Source organism: Prosopis cineraria, unplaced genomic scaffold (genome assembly GCF_029017545.1).
Source record: "Prosopis cineraria cultivar Desert tree isolate PC_DT_omini unplaced genomic scaffold, ASM2901754v1 PC1, whole genome shotgun sequence".
Classification (NCBI taxonomy): domain Eukaryota; kingdom Viridiplantae; phylum Streptophyta; class Magnoliopsida; order Fabales; family Fabaceae; genus Prosopis; species Prosopis cineraria.
In genome coordinates this window covers 28,936,539-28,948,987 of record NW_026555332.1, presented here as the reverse complement: position 1 = coordinate 28,948,987, position 12,449 = coordinate 28,936,539, and positions in this window count along the sequence as shown.

Genomic DNA, 12,449 nt, shown 5'->3' with positions numbered 1-12,449 from the left:
GCGGCTGGACATGGATAGCATGAGGACACAGGTGCATCAGTTGGAACGTGAGTGCTCCACCATGAGGAAAGTGATTGCGAAGATTGAAGCAGCTTCAGACTGAAATGACAATGCTTGACTTGGGTCCTACTCTCCCCTGTTTTTTATGTTAGAAACAGAGATGGTACTTCCGGCCATCACCAAAATCCGGCGACTACTCCAACATCCTCCCGGCCATGCTCTCAAGAACCCAGATGCATGCGTGCATACAGGCTCTGGATTCTGATGAAGTAGAAGAACAAGAAATACACAAACTAATGAAGAGTTCTTCTTCCATTTTCAAACTCGTGAGTCCTCCTTTTGCACAATTGTTTGCTTATCCTCAATACACATGGTCTCAGGCTCCTACCAAATGCCCATCCAAGACGAGCTTGGATTCAAGTGTAGAACCATCTGTTGAGTTTTTAGAGGGAGCAAGGAAATGGCGTCGTGCGGACTCTTCACAAAGGCAGTGAAGGACGAGGACCAAAGATAGAAGGAGAGGGAGAGAGAAAGTGGCGTCGGCCATGGGTGCTCCGACCAGAGCCGCACACAGAACCACCAAGCACGCCAGCGTGTGAGGAGAAAGGGAGATGGGAGACGGAGAGAGAAAATGGGGAGGGGGGAGAGAGAGTGGAAAATATTAAAGAAAAGAATTGTGGGCCCACTGGCCTTCACGAACGTAAAGAAAACTGTAAGGTGGAGCCGATAATTTAGACCACCTCAACTCATCCAAAAAGAATTAAGATGGGGTCTAAAAAAATTATGATATTTTTATATTCGGCTCTATTCGGGGTTCAAATAGACTCAAAAAAATTTGAGCCAAACCCGAACGATCAAATACTCGAATACATTTTTTTATTTTTATAAAATATATAAAAAATAATAAATATTAATTAATTATATAAATTTTAAGTCATTTTATATTAAAATACCATATATTTGAGTCTTATACATCATTTAAGTATCAAAAAAATATATTTTATATTTTTTGTAAATAAAATAATTAATTTTAAAGTAAAAAATTAATTAAAAATGATTTTAAAAATAAAATTTAGGTATTTGGCTACCCAAAGCACGAAAAAATTTAGGCCGGGCTTAGCTATTAGGGCTTTTTTAGGAGTCGGGCCTGTTCGGCTTTAAGTCTACTCAGTCGGGCTTACTCGGGCTCGACCCGCCCAAATTTCTAACTCTACTGCAAGGTAATAAAAGTAAAAATTTTTAAAGTTGAAAGATATAATTAAGACATAGTTAAATTTAGGGTTTTTAATGACTTTTCGTGTATAGTTGAGGGATAAAATTAATCTTTAACCCTCAAAAATTTAATAGAAGCAATGTGATGATAAACTCTTGGAGAGATGCTACATAGAGCCAAGAAAGTGGGTTGAGCTCACTGGTTAGCCCGTTCAACCCATAAATTTTGATCAATTGGGTTGAAAGAATTAACTCATTTTTTAAAATAGGCTGGGCTAGCCCAACCTGTAAAAATAACTGGTTAAAACGGGTTGGCTAGCGAGTTAGCCTATTTTTTTTAAAAAATAATTTATTTTTTTAATCATAATATATCTTCTTATATATCTATAATAATGACTATACTTCTCACATTTATAATTTATGAGTCCCAATCATGTTTTTTTATATTTGAAAGATAATGTAAATTTTTTTTACAATTCGCAAATGAAATTTTTATTATAGTTTGTAAGTCAATTATTTATTATTTTTTATAGAAATATTTTGAATATATATTATTCGTTAATCTCATAAGATCCATTGATTGAAATTACAAATATAAATTCATTGATAAAAATAATTTATATTTATATTCAAATTTTGTTTTTAAAAAATAAAATGAGAAAAATCATTATCTATATATATATATATGATATATTGATTATAATTTTTAAAAATAAAATTGCATTTTGCAGGTTGGCCTGCAAGCTTGCTAGCTTGTTAATGTATGGGTTGGGTTAGGTTTTTCTAGCTCATTTATCTTGGCAAGCTGGCCCAATGAAACCCATTAATATGCTAACTCAGCCTGCAACCCATTTGCACAGTTCTAATGCTGCATATGTACATTGGCATATAAGTAACTATATATGTTTAATAAAATACCATACCCTCTTGGACATATAATTTAGAGTAAATTGGCCTAATGGTCATGAAAAATATAATTTTCATAAATTATTGATGAGGTTTTAAAATATTTTAAAATATAGTCTTTTCCCAAAATTAATTAGAGGTGATTTTCCTATTTTATCCACAGAACAAATATATTATTAAAATGCTTTGCATAAAATAGTTCACGAATTTATCTCCTATAACTAACTAAATGAATTTAACCTTTAACTGACTGAATTAAATTCCTGTACATACATTCATTATATCTCTCCCCCTTTCATAATAAGTCCTGCCCTTTCTTAGTGGGCGAAAGAATCAAGGTGATATTCACAGATTGCTTTCTTGTTATTCTAACAAATACACTCTTTTGCAAGAGACATATCAACATAAATAGTTCAATTTTGTGAACAAGTCTAATTATGCTTCCTAGTGTGAAGATAAATGTAAATCTAGAACTTTTATTGTATAGGGATATTTGATTCTCTATGATAAGTTAAGATAGTTAGATTTTTTTATGGACTATATTTAATTTGTTTTGGGCAAATAATTATATTTTTTTTTATATTTCTGATCTATGATAGTATATCAATGATATACAATTGTATATCACTAATAAATCATATTAGTAAAAATTTATCAACAACTTTTAATCTTATAGATATGAAGATACTTAATCTTGTCATTTCTTATGATGAAAAATGAGATTTATTAGTTTAGTTATTTGATTCTCTGTGATAAGTTAATATGCCCATAATTTTTTACAAACTGTGCTTGATTTGTTTTAGGCAAATGATTATATTTTTTTTTCATATTTTTGATCTACAATAATAGTATATTAATGATACACATGTATATCAGTGATAAACCATATATATTAGTAAAAATTTATTAACACCATTTAATCTTATAAATATGGGATGTTTAATCTTGTTATTTCTTTCTTTGTTTTTTTTTTTAAGAAGGTCCAATGAAGCTCTTTTTCATTTTCGAGTATTTGAAAGAAATTTTTTGTTTAAAAAAAAGTATTTGAAAGAAATTCATATTATTTGCAAAGAGGGTAGTTGTGTCATATAATGCTCAACTAAATATTAAAATGGCCATAATACGAAATACAATAAATGTTAGGCTGTTTATTGAGTTTAGTTGTATAAAATGGACTATATATGAAAATGCTCCTATAATTTAAAGACAAGCTTGCTATTTAACCCAAAATTATTTGTTTGAAAAAAAAAAGATATATAAGGTTTATTCTAATTACATTAGTAAGCCTAGTCTAGACTAACGAAAATTTTGATTCACAAAAGACAATTATTTTTCTCTTAAGAAATACTAGGCCCCAATACCAACAAAAATCAGGTCCAAAAAATATCCAACATAAATCCATTTTTTAATCCAACAACATAAATCCATTTGATTGAACAACTGTATCAAATTTTTTCTCCATGATATCAAATAACTATCCCAAAATGACTTTTAAATTGAAAAACGTAGCCCCTTTCAATTTACTTCTTGTTAATTTAGATAAAGCAAGATAAGAAATTTATTATACAAAATTAAGATGATCACATCATTAAAGCATGCATAAAATACTTTTGTTACAGTAACAAAGTCACTTTTTCATTAATTATTAAGAGGTAATTTAAACTTTTTACAGGTTAACTTGTGTGTCAATTAATTATGATGATGATGATGATTATTGTTATATTGAAACTAAAAAGAATAGAAAGTGAACAAGAGTTAAGACATACTCCCTCCGGTTCTATTTATAGAATACCTTTTTAAAGTAATTTTTGATCATGTAATAATTAAATTATTTTTTCTAATTTTACTCTTTTTTTTATTAATGTAGAGGTATTTAATGTAGTTATATCATTATTTAAAGCCAAGGGTAAAAATAAAAGAGCATCTTATTTTTTTATGATATGAAAAAATATTTTTTTCTTAAAATGTGTAAAATGATTAAAAGTATTTTACAATAAAAATATTGCAAAAATGAGCTTTGATGATATATAAAATTTTAATTTCATGACATTTATAAAATGCTATAAGATTCAATGCTGTAATAAATCTTTGATGGCATCTCATTAATTAATGAAATGCCACGAGACTGATATCAGAGCAAGGATGCTTTGTTTTATAAATGCCACCCCTTTGAATTTTTTTTTTAAATTAGAGAGATTTCACTTGGAACAAATGACACCTCTCTCCCTCTTTTGATAAATAGCAATTGTGTTTCCTTATCTTATAAACGCTACCTCTTTTAGTCAAAAGAGGTGGCATTTTTTAGTTTGGAAACACCACTTATTTAATTTATAACACATAGGTGGTGTTTCTTGAAGGTTGAAACGCCACCTAATTAAATTAATTTTTTAATTAAACTTCTATTGCTTAGATGGTACTTCTTCAGAATGAAAATACTATCTATTTAAATTATATTTTTTTAAAAAAATTATATCTAGAGAGGTGGCGAATAAAACACCACCTCTTTAGTTAATTTTGTTTTTTCTTTAAAAAAAAACTTAAGTGGCGTTTTTTAAGGAAGAAACACCATCTAAGGATAATTTTTTTAAAATAATTCTTCTTAAATTCTGTACACACAAATTTTACACTTGTACAAAAGATCCAGCAATATATATCGATCAGTTCAATATTTTACAAATAATCTAGCTACATCAAACAAGTCTACAGTAAAAAAGTACACAATATATATTTAAAATACAACAAATAAGTCTATAACTACATTAATGTATCTAAGTTTTTTAAGTAAGTGAGGACATCTAATAAAAAGTTTCAAAACCTAATAAAACTATTTAACAATTGCCAATGTTTTGGCATCCTAAATCTAAAACAAAAGAGGATCAATCTTCAATTAAATCATAAATTTACTCATCATTATATTACAAGCACTTTGTATCCTCATAGTACTACAAAATATATTAAAGCGAGATGTCATAAACAACTAAAAATAATCAAATTCAAATAAAATTAAATATTCATATCTCAAATGGGACAAAAGTATGATCATGAGTGATCATGTCTTTCATGAATCTCTTAATATAGTACCCACAATCATCATTATTTGGTTGGAAAGGGCACTAAAAAATTCACCAAAAGATAATGCAAATTTGTTTTCAATAATTCTTTTAAGTATGATATATACCATGATCTTTGTTTATTGATAACTTTTAGAGAAGTCTTTGTTTCTGAAAAAGGGGAGCTATTTGTGACCTTAAAAACTGTTCAATGCCCTACGAAAATAGAAAAAAATTAATCAATATTAATTGATTTAAATACATATACAAATATGTAAAATAATTATTATAAATATAAATACTTACTTATTGAACAAACTTAACATATTAGGCTGATCTATTGGCATGCCTTCAAATATAAAATCCAAATAATAAATTAAAAATAAAGGAACAACCACGTGATTGATAACATTCAAATTCCAATATTTTCTAAAAAATTTAAACTTTGATTATATCTTAATAAATTGGGGCATCTAGCACATGAAAAAAATAATTAATAAAATATTTACCTTGCATTGTAAGGTATTAAGAATAAAATATTTTTTTTCAACTTTTGCTTTTTCTATAAATATTTCTTTTACAAGATTTACTTGTTCAAATAAACTCAACGTTGACCTATAACTAATATCATGAGAACTAATAAATGCAAATTCATTCTTTTTCTCTATGTCTTTAAAAAAAAAAGAAATGCACAAATACCTTGATAAATAGTAAAAAATTGTATTAAAACCAATCACAACTAGTGATAAAAATGATTAGTATCAAAGGATGTTATGAAATAAGCACCTTATCCAAATATTGATAGTAAAAGGACTCGCCGATTCTTAATTATGTATTTTTACAATAGATTTCTTCTTCAAACTTTATTTCAATTGTTTGGCCATTAGCAGTAAACTTTGGCAAAAGAGGCCAAAGAGCTTCATGACAATTATTAGGCATTTTCATTTTTGAAGCTCCATGAGATACACTTGTTTTTCTTATGCATGATATTAGATTCCTTGGAGATATTGCCATACACTTCAATTATTTTCTTATTCTTAGATTTTGTTTGAGTCTATAAAAAATCAAAAAATTAAGTCATATAATTATAATTACATCTAGTAAAATTATAAGAAAGTGTGATGAATTATATAATTAAATTGTCAAATGACTCAATGAGATGTAGAGGCCATGCAACAAAAGTCCCATCTACATATTTAACCAATATAATATTTTCATTAAAAGGTATTGGTAATTTGGCATCATTATTATTGCAAATGTCCATAGAAACTCACAATGTGCCAGGGTGTAATGGAATAGTATGTAAAGTGTCTTCAACAAAATTGTAAATAATACCCATGACAACTACATTTTTAAAGGGAATTTTTTTTGTAAATTTTGCATTTTGATTCCTCTAGGAACAAAGAAAATATTTAGCAATTTATATTATAAAAATAATAATATGTTTAAAAGTTGTTTAGAAAAAGTATTACGAGAGGGAGAGGGGGCTGGTTTGACACGAAAGTACAGTTATCTCTCAAACTAGGGCTTTCAACTATTGAAATTCTCACCAAGCCCTGCTGTATCATAGCATTCATTTGCTCAAATAATTTTTTTATTTTGTTCTTTTAATTGATGATATTGTTCTTCATAATGCTGCATGCGCAAATTTAGTTCCAATATCTATTATTGAAATGTATTCATTTTCTCTTTCAACTCAGCAATAACACTCTTGTTCAAGTGTCTTCAATCCCTAAAATAAGTGGTTTGGGTAACACCAAAACCAACCCCTCTGACACGATTTAGGACTTCTAAAACATTTAATACTCTATTGAGGATGTCTTCATGGCCAAATTGTTGTGCTTCTTCTGGCCTTTCTTATGACAAAGTTTGCTATCATATAAGGATCATATTATATTTTTTATGAAATGAAATCTTTTCAATGAGATTTTAAACATGAATTAAACACTAATACTTACCCAAGTTTGCCAAACTTGCCTCACACTTTCATCTTCAATTTCACATTTTGAATTTAGTCATCCTTTAACCCACACTTCATGTCTTGTAAGTTGTTCGCAATTTAAATTGTCTTTTTTTATCTAGATATTAAAATAATTAACTGAATTCATAAGTCAATCAAACATATGTACTAGATGCATGTAATAATTATTGAATATATGTACTTTAACTTGTTCAATGAATGCATATCCTTTTTGTCCCCTTCCAAAGTGATATTTTTGGCTTTTCACTAATTGATGATATTGCTCACTTTTCATATGTTCAAATGCAAATTGAATTTATATTAATTTTACATATGACTAAACTATATTTAATTGGAAAAATCTAGCATTATTACCTTAAATTCTTCTATTGTGTGTGCTAGAACAAATTCATTTCAATTTTCTTGAGATATGATCCCATCATAAAGCTCTAGTATGTGTTCAATAATATTTTGATTATTATCTATTAAATACCACTTGCAAATATTTGCACAAAATTTTCTAAGAAGACCTTGGCGTTTTTAAGGATATATATTCTTTGAGTATTATCAAGTTCAAAACAAGACTAAAAGAAAGATTGAAAATAATTTAGATCACTATAGGTGCAGGAAAAAATAATCAAAAAGGTAAATGTAATACAAAATAATAAAAAAGATTGACATTTTTTTACCTCAACTTGTTCCCATATGAATTTCTTGTACTCATTTAAAACTTTTCTCCAATCAGTAAATGTAATGGGCATAATGGTCTCGAGCTACAACCCTAACATAACTACTAATTTTTCTCTATTTGATTTTATTGGCTGACCCCTAATATTCCACCCAACTTGTAGCTTTATTCTCATACTTCTATTTTTGATCAAGTTGGCCATTACAGTTCTACCACAATGAACATCTCAAAACATTTTCTTCTTTGCTGCTTGAGGATCATCGTCAATTGAATTAGTGTGAAGCTTATCATCACTATGGGAACTCATTTTCCTTCAAGTTGAAAATCAACACATCAACACATGCATAATATGAAAAATGGAAAAACTAAGTAAATTAAGTTGGAAGATGTAAATGAAAAATCAAATTAATTTTTTATTTTTTCTTTGTTTGATTTGGACTTGATAGGTTGACCCATATTCCATCTTTATGATCATCTCTCACGTACAAGTTCCCCTCTTCAGCTAAATCACTATTAAAAGATTTTATTGTCCCATAAAAAGGATTATCTTCAATATTCATTTCTTCATTATCTTGAGCTTCATCATTGTAATATCCTAAATTCTTAATTCTGAAACTAATTGCTAATTAGAGATAAATTAGTAAATTAGTATGTGAATAGGATTTTGGATGGTAAATTGATATTTTAGCTTGTTGGAATGTTGAATGAGTATTAAGTGGAAGAATGATGTTGCAAAGCAAAGCATGTGAGCGCGGTAGGGGTTCTCTCACTATGCTACCCACCACAACATGCATAACATGCACCATAGTGCATGGCACAAAAAGTGATAAGCAGCCACATGGATCAGCTCGTGAAATAGAAGGGAGAGAGAGGATAAACATGACCAGAGAGGGAGAAGAGACTATGCTCTATTAGAGCAACTAATTTTGGGAGTTAAGGAGTGTTTTCGATCAGTTGCTTACTGAGTAGATTTCTTATTACCTTTAGCTCTGATTCTACCCTAATTTTTCTTAGTTTAAATTATAGAGAAATTGAATCAAGAAGTTTTAAGGGTTTTATTTCTTATCCTTTAATAATAAAAAGATTCTTGATAATCAAACTAAGGTTTTGCAATTAGTTTTGGAATTAATGGTTAACCTTTGAGGTTGTAAGCTTTTAATCAACCAAGATTAGTGAGAAAAAGGGGTGAAGATTAGGAGAAAGTGTATTGGAAATTCTAGAAGTGATGATAGAGTTAAATGGGGTAATTAAAACTTAAATTTATTAAGTGAAAGGAAATAGATGGTTAAGTGTGATCAATAGTGACAATTAGTACTTGTGGTCAATTTGATTAATTGATTAATAGGGCTAAATTGTGTATATTGTTTTATTGTACGTGTACTTTGAGGAGAAGGAAGTGTGTGGTGATACAAAGTGATTAGAGGAAATCCACAGGTAACCTTTTTAGTGACAAAATAGTTGAGGTAACCAAATAACTTATTCTATTGGATTATCTGGCTTAACTGTTTGTGAGTAATTATTTTACTACTTGTAATTATTTTAAAGTTGTGCATGTTTGTGAAACTAGTTTTTGTGCATGAAAAATGGTTTAAGGAAATGAATTTATAAAAATATATGAATAAATGTATGTAAATGGATCAGAATGCAAATATATGATTGGTATGTGAGCATGATCAAGATAGGAGGTGGAAGTTTACTTCTAAGGAGGAGTAGTATAAGTTCATATGGCATGTATTCTCCTTAGTGCTCGACGAGGTGCGATATTGGAGAATTTTTTCTCCTGAGTACCTAATGAGGTACAGTATTGGAAATTATCTTTTGAGTGCCCATATAGGTGTGATGTTGGAGATTTATACTCCAAAACATTTGTGTGATGCGATGGTAGAGTAAAGACGCCTTAATTGTGTGTGATAGAGGAAAATCATAGTCTGAAAATGGGACAAAATACCTTTGGCCGACTGATTCTACTATTGAAAGTGTACTCAGGTCAATGAGAGTGTGATTAGCTTAGTGGAGTCTATGGTTTCATTCACAGTGATATAAAGAATTGGATGGTAGATGATCATGTTTGTAAAAATAATTGTGTAAAAATGGTTTTTTTATGAAAAGAACATATGTTTATATGGATACATCTATGCGTCTATAAGCCTTACTCATTTATGGTTATGCATATTAATTGATGGTAATGAGTTATTCTATTACTAAGATTATTATCTCACCCCGTGATTACATTTTTATAGGTCAAAATAGTGAGTAAGGCAAAGGGAAAGACTAAGGATTTCCGTAGTAGTATTACTATCGTGCGACTAAAGAGCTTTACAATGAATTTTCTTTGTTGTAAACTTAAAAGAATTAAGTTGCTATAGGATGCATATGCATGTCTTCATATAATGTGTGATTATTTTGTGAATCTTAGCCCAGTGTGTGTGAGAAAGTGTGATAGGTGGTGAAATGTGATTTGTGGACTAAGATCGTGTTATATGTGAATATGTGTATGTAAATGTGGTGAATATGTGGAGTTTGGCCAGGAATCATATATATATATATATATATATATATTTGTGAAGTTCAAAAATACAAGCCCTATGGTGTAGAAAGAGGTAGTTTAATGGCTAAATGTAAATGCATATGTAATTGTGATGATATTACTATTTAATCAGGTGTAATTGATTCTTTTAGACTTGGTTCAAGGCCCAAAGTGGTCTAATGTGACAAAGTGTAAAGTTTGAATACATTGGGTGCTTAAAATTTTTTATTAAAATTGACTTTTGCAACTGGCTTTTTAAATTGAGATCAGACCATTAGATTGTACCCAAATTTATCTCATTAAATAGCTTACTTGAATCACTCTAATTGGATGTCAGATATAAAAATAGTGCATATCAGAAGTTCACATATGTGAATTGTCATGACATCAAAAACTGTCATGTGTGCTATAGTGCATGACACAGAAAGGGAGCCCGTGGCTCTGTACCACATACCACGGTGCAGGATCCCATTTATAAAATTGTTTTTTTGCTTTGCTTCTTATACTAAGTTACAATTACTCAACATATTAGCTTTCATTGTGCATTATATTCAATAATTAAACAATTTCAAATAGTTTTAAAAGAGAGTTTTGGGATCCCAAACTTTTAAATATTAAATACCTTATTAAATAACTGGTTTTGATATAAAAGAGTTTTGAGGGACCTCTTCTATTGATTGGAGGAGATAAGTGTGATAATTTGGGTAATGTCAAGTGAACATTACTGTGGGGTTACAATCATTATCGTCATATATTTTGTTTGATAGAAGTACAATAGACCAATTCCTTTCTATAAGATTAGGAACAAAAACCACTTGTTGAGCTTGTAAAACTAAAATAAAAGGGTCATCTCTATATCCAACTTTAGAGAGATATACTTGAATAAATATGAAATCATCAATTCGAAATTCACTATAATTATTGACCCAACTACATTCAAAGACTGGCACCCTAAGTATAGAGTAATCCAACTCCTATATACGTTCAATGACACCAAAGTATGATATTTCTACATGGATAGTATTGGTGTCTTTTGAATTGGATACATGTAGACCACAAGTAATAAGCATTACTCCACTATTTTGCATTATACTTTAATCATCTTGTTCTTTGGTATTAAAAGTGTAACCATTGATCATGTAACTAATGTAAGATAAAACTTGTAAACTCAGTCCATTAGCTAGCCATCTTAATTTTTTAGAAACGTTATCAGGATTCTTCCCTAACTCCTTAAAGATGTAGCTTTTAGACCACTTTACAAAGTCGATTGTGTCCTTTTGTAACAAAATTATCATTTCTAACACCAAATATGTCTCTAAGATATCCTTTTGTTCTCCTCTAAATGGCTTAACTTCTTCAGTATTGTGTACAACATATAAGTGAACTTGTTCACATTTAGCATAGGGTCAAAACAAATTGCATTTGTAGGGCTGGCAAATTTGTAGGCTTAACTACTTTATTACAAATCATCTTGAAAAATAAGTATAGATTAGTGATGGTACATCACATTTTTTTAGGTAAAATAGATCGAATACCCATAGGTAAGAAATTTTTATGGGCACATGACAATTATAAGATTTAAGCCCCCTGTAACTTCAAGTCTTTCATTGATACAAGATTCTTTACATTTGAAGAGTATTCCTCTAGCATTTTAACACTATGGAGAAACTCAAAACAAATATTTTTTTTTCTCTTTCTTTAATAGAGTGTAAGCCACTAGTGGTAGATAAGTATGATTTCTTTTCTCTACTAGAGCCAACTCCTCTCTTATTTTGATAGAGACCAAATCCAACCTTGACTTGACACTATCTTTACTTTTTCCTAGCAACTGGTGCAATGTCCTAATCATACTGTCACAAATATTTTTTCCGATATGCAGGATGTTTAAGCTTGCCATCTTTAATTATTTTATTCTCATTCCATGTCAATAGGTTAGCAATTTCTACATTTCCATACATGCATCTAAATCTTCATATAATGGGAAAAATACTAGAGCTAGTAATTTGGGCCAGCTTGAACCTACTTGAAAAAAATTAAGGCCAAACTTGGCTATATGGGCTTTTTAAGAGGATATGATACTTTAAGCCTGACCCAAATAAGCCCGAT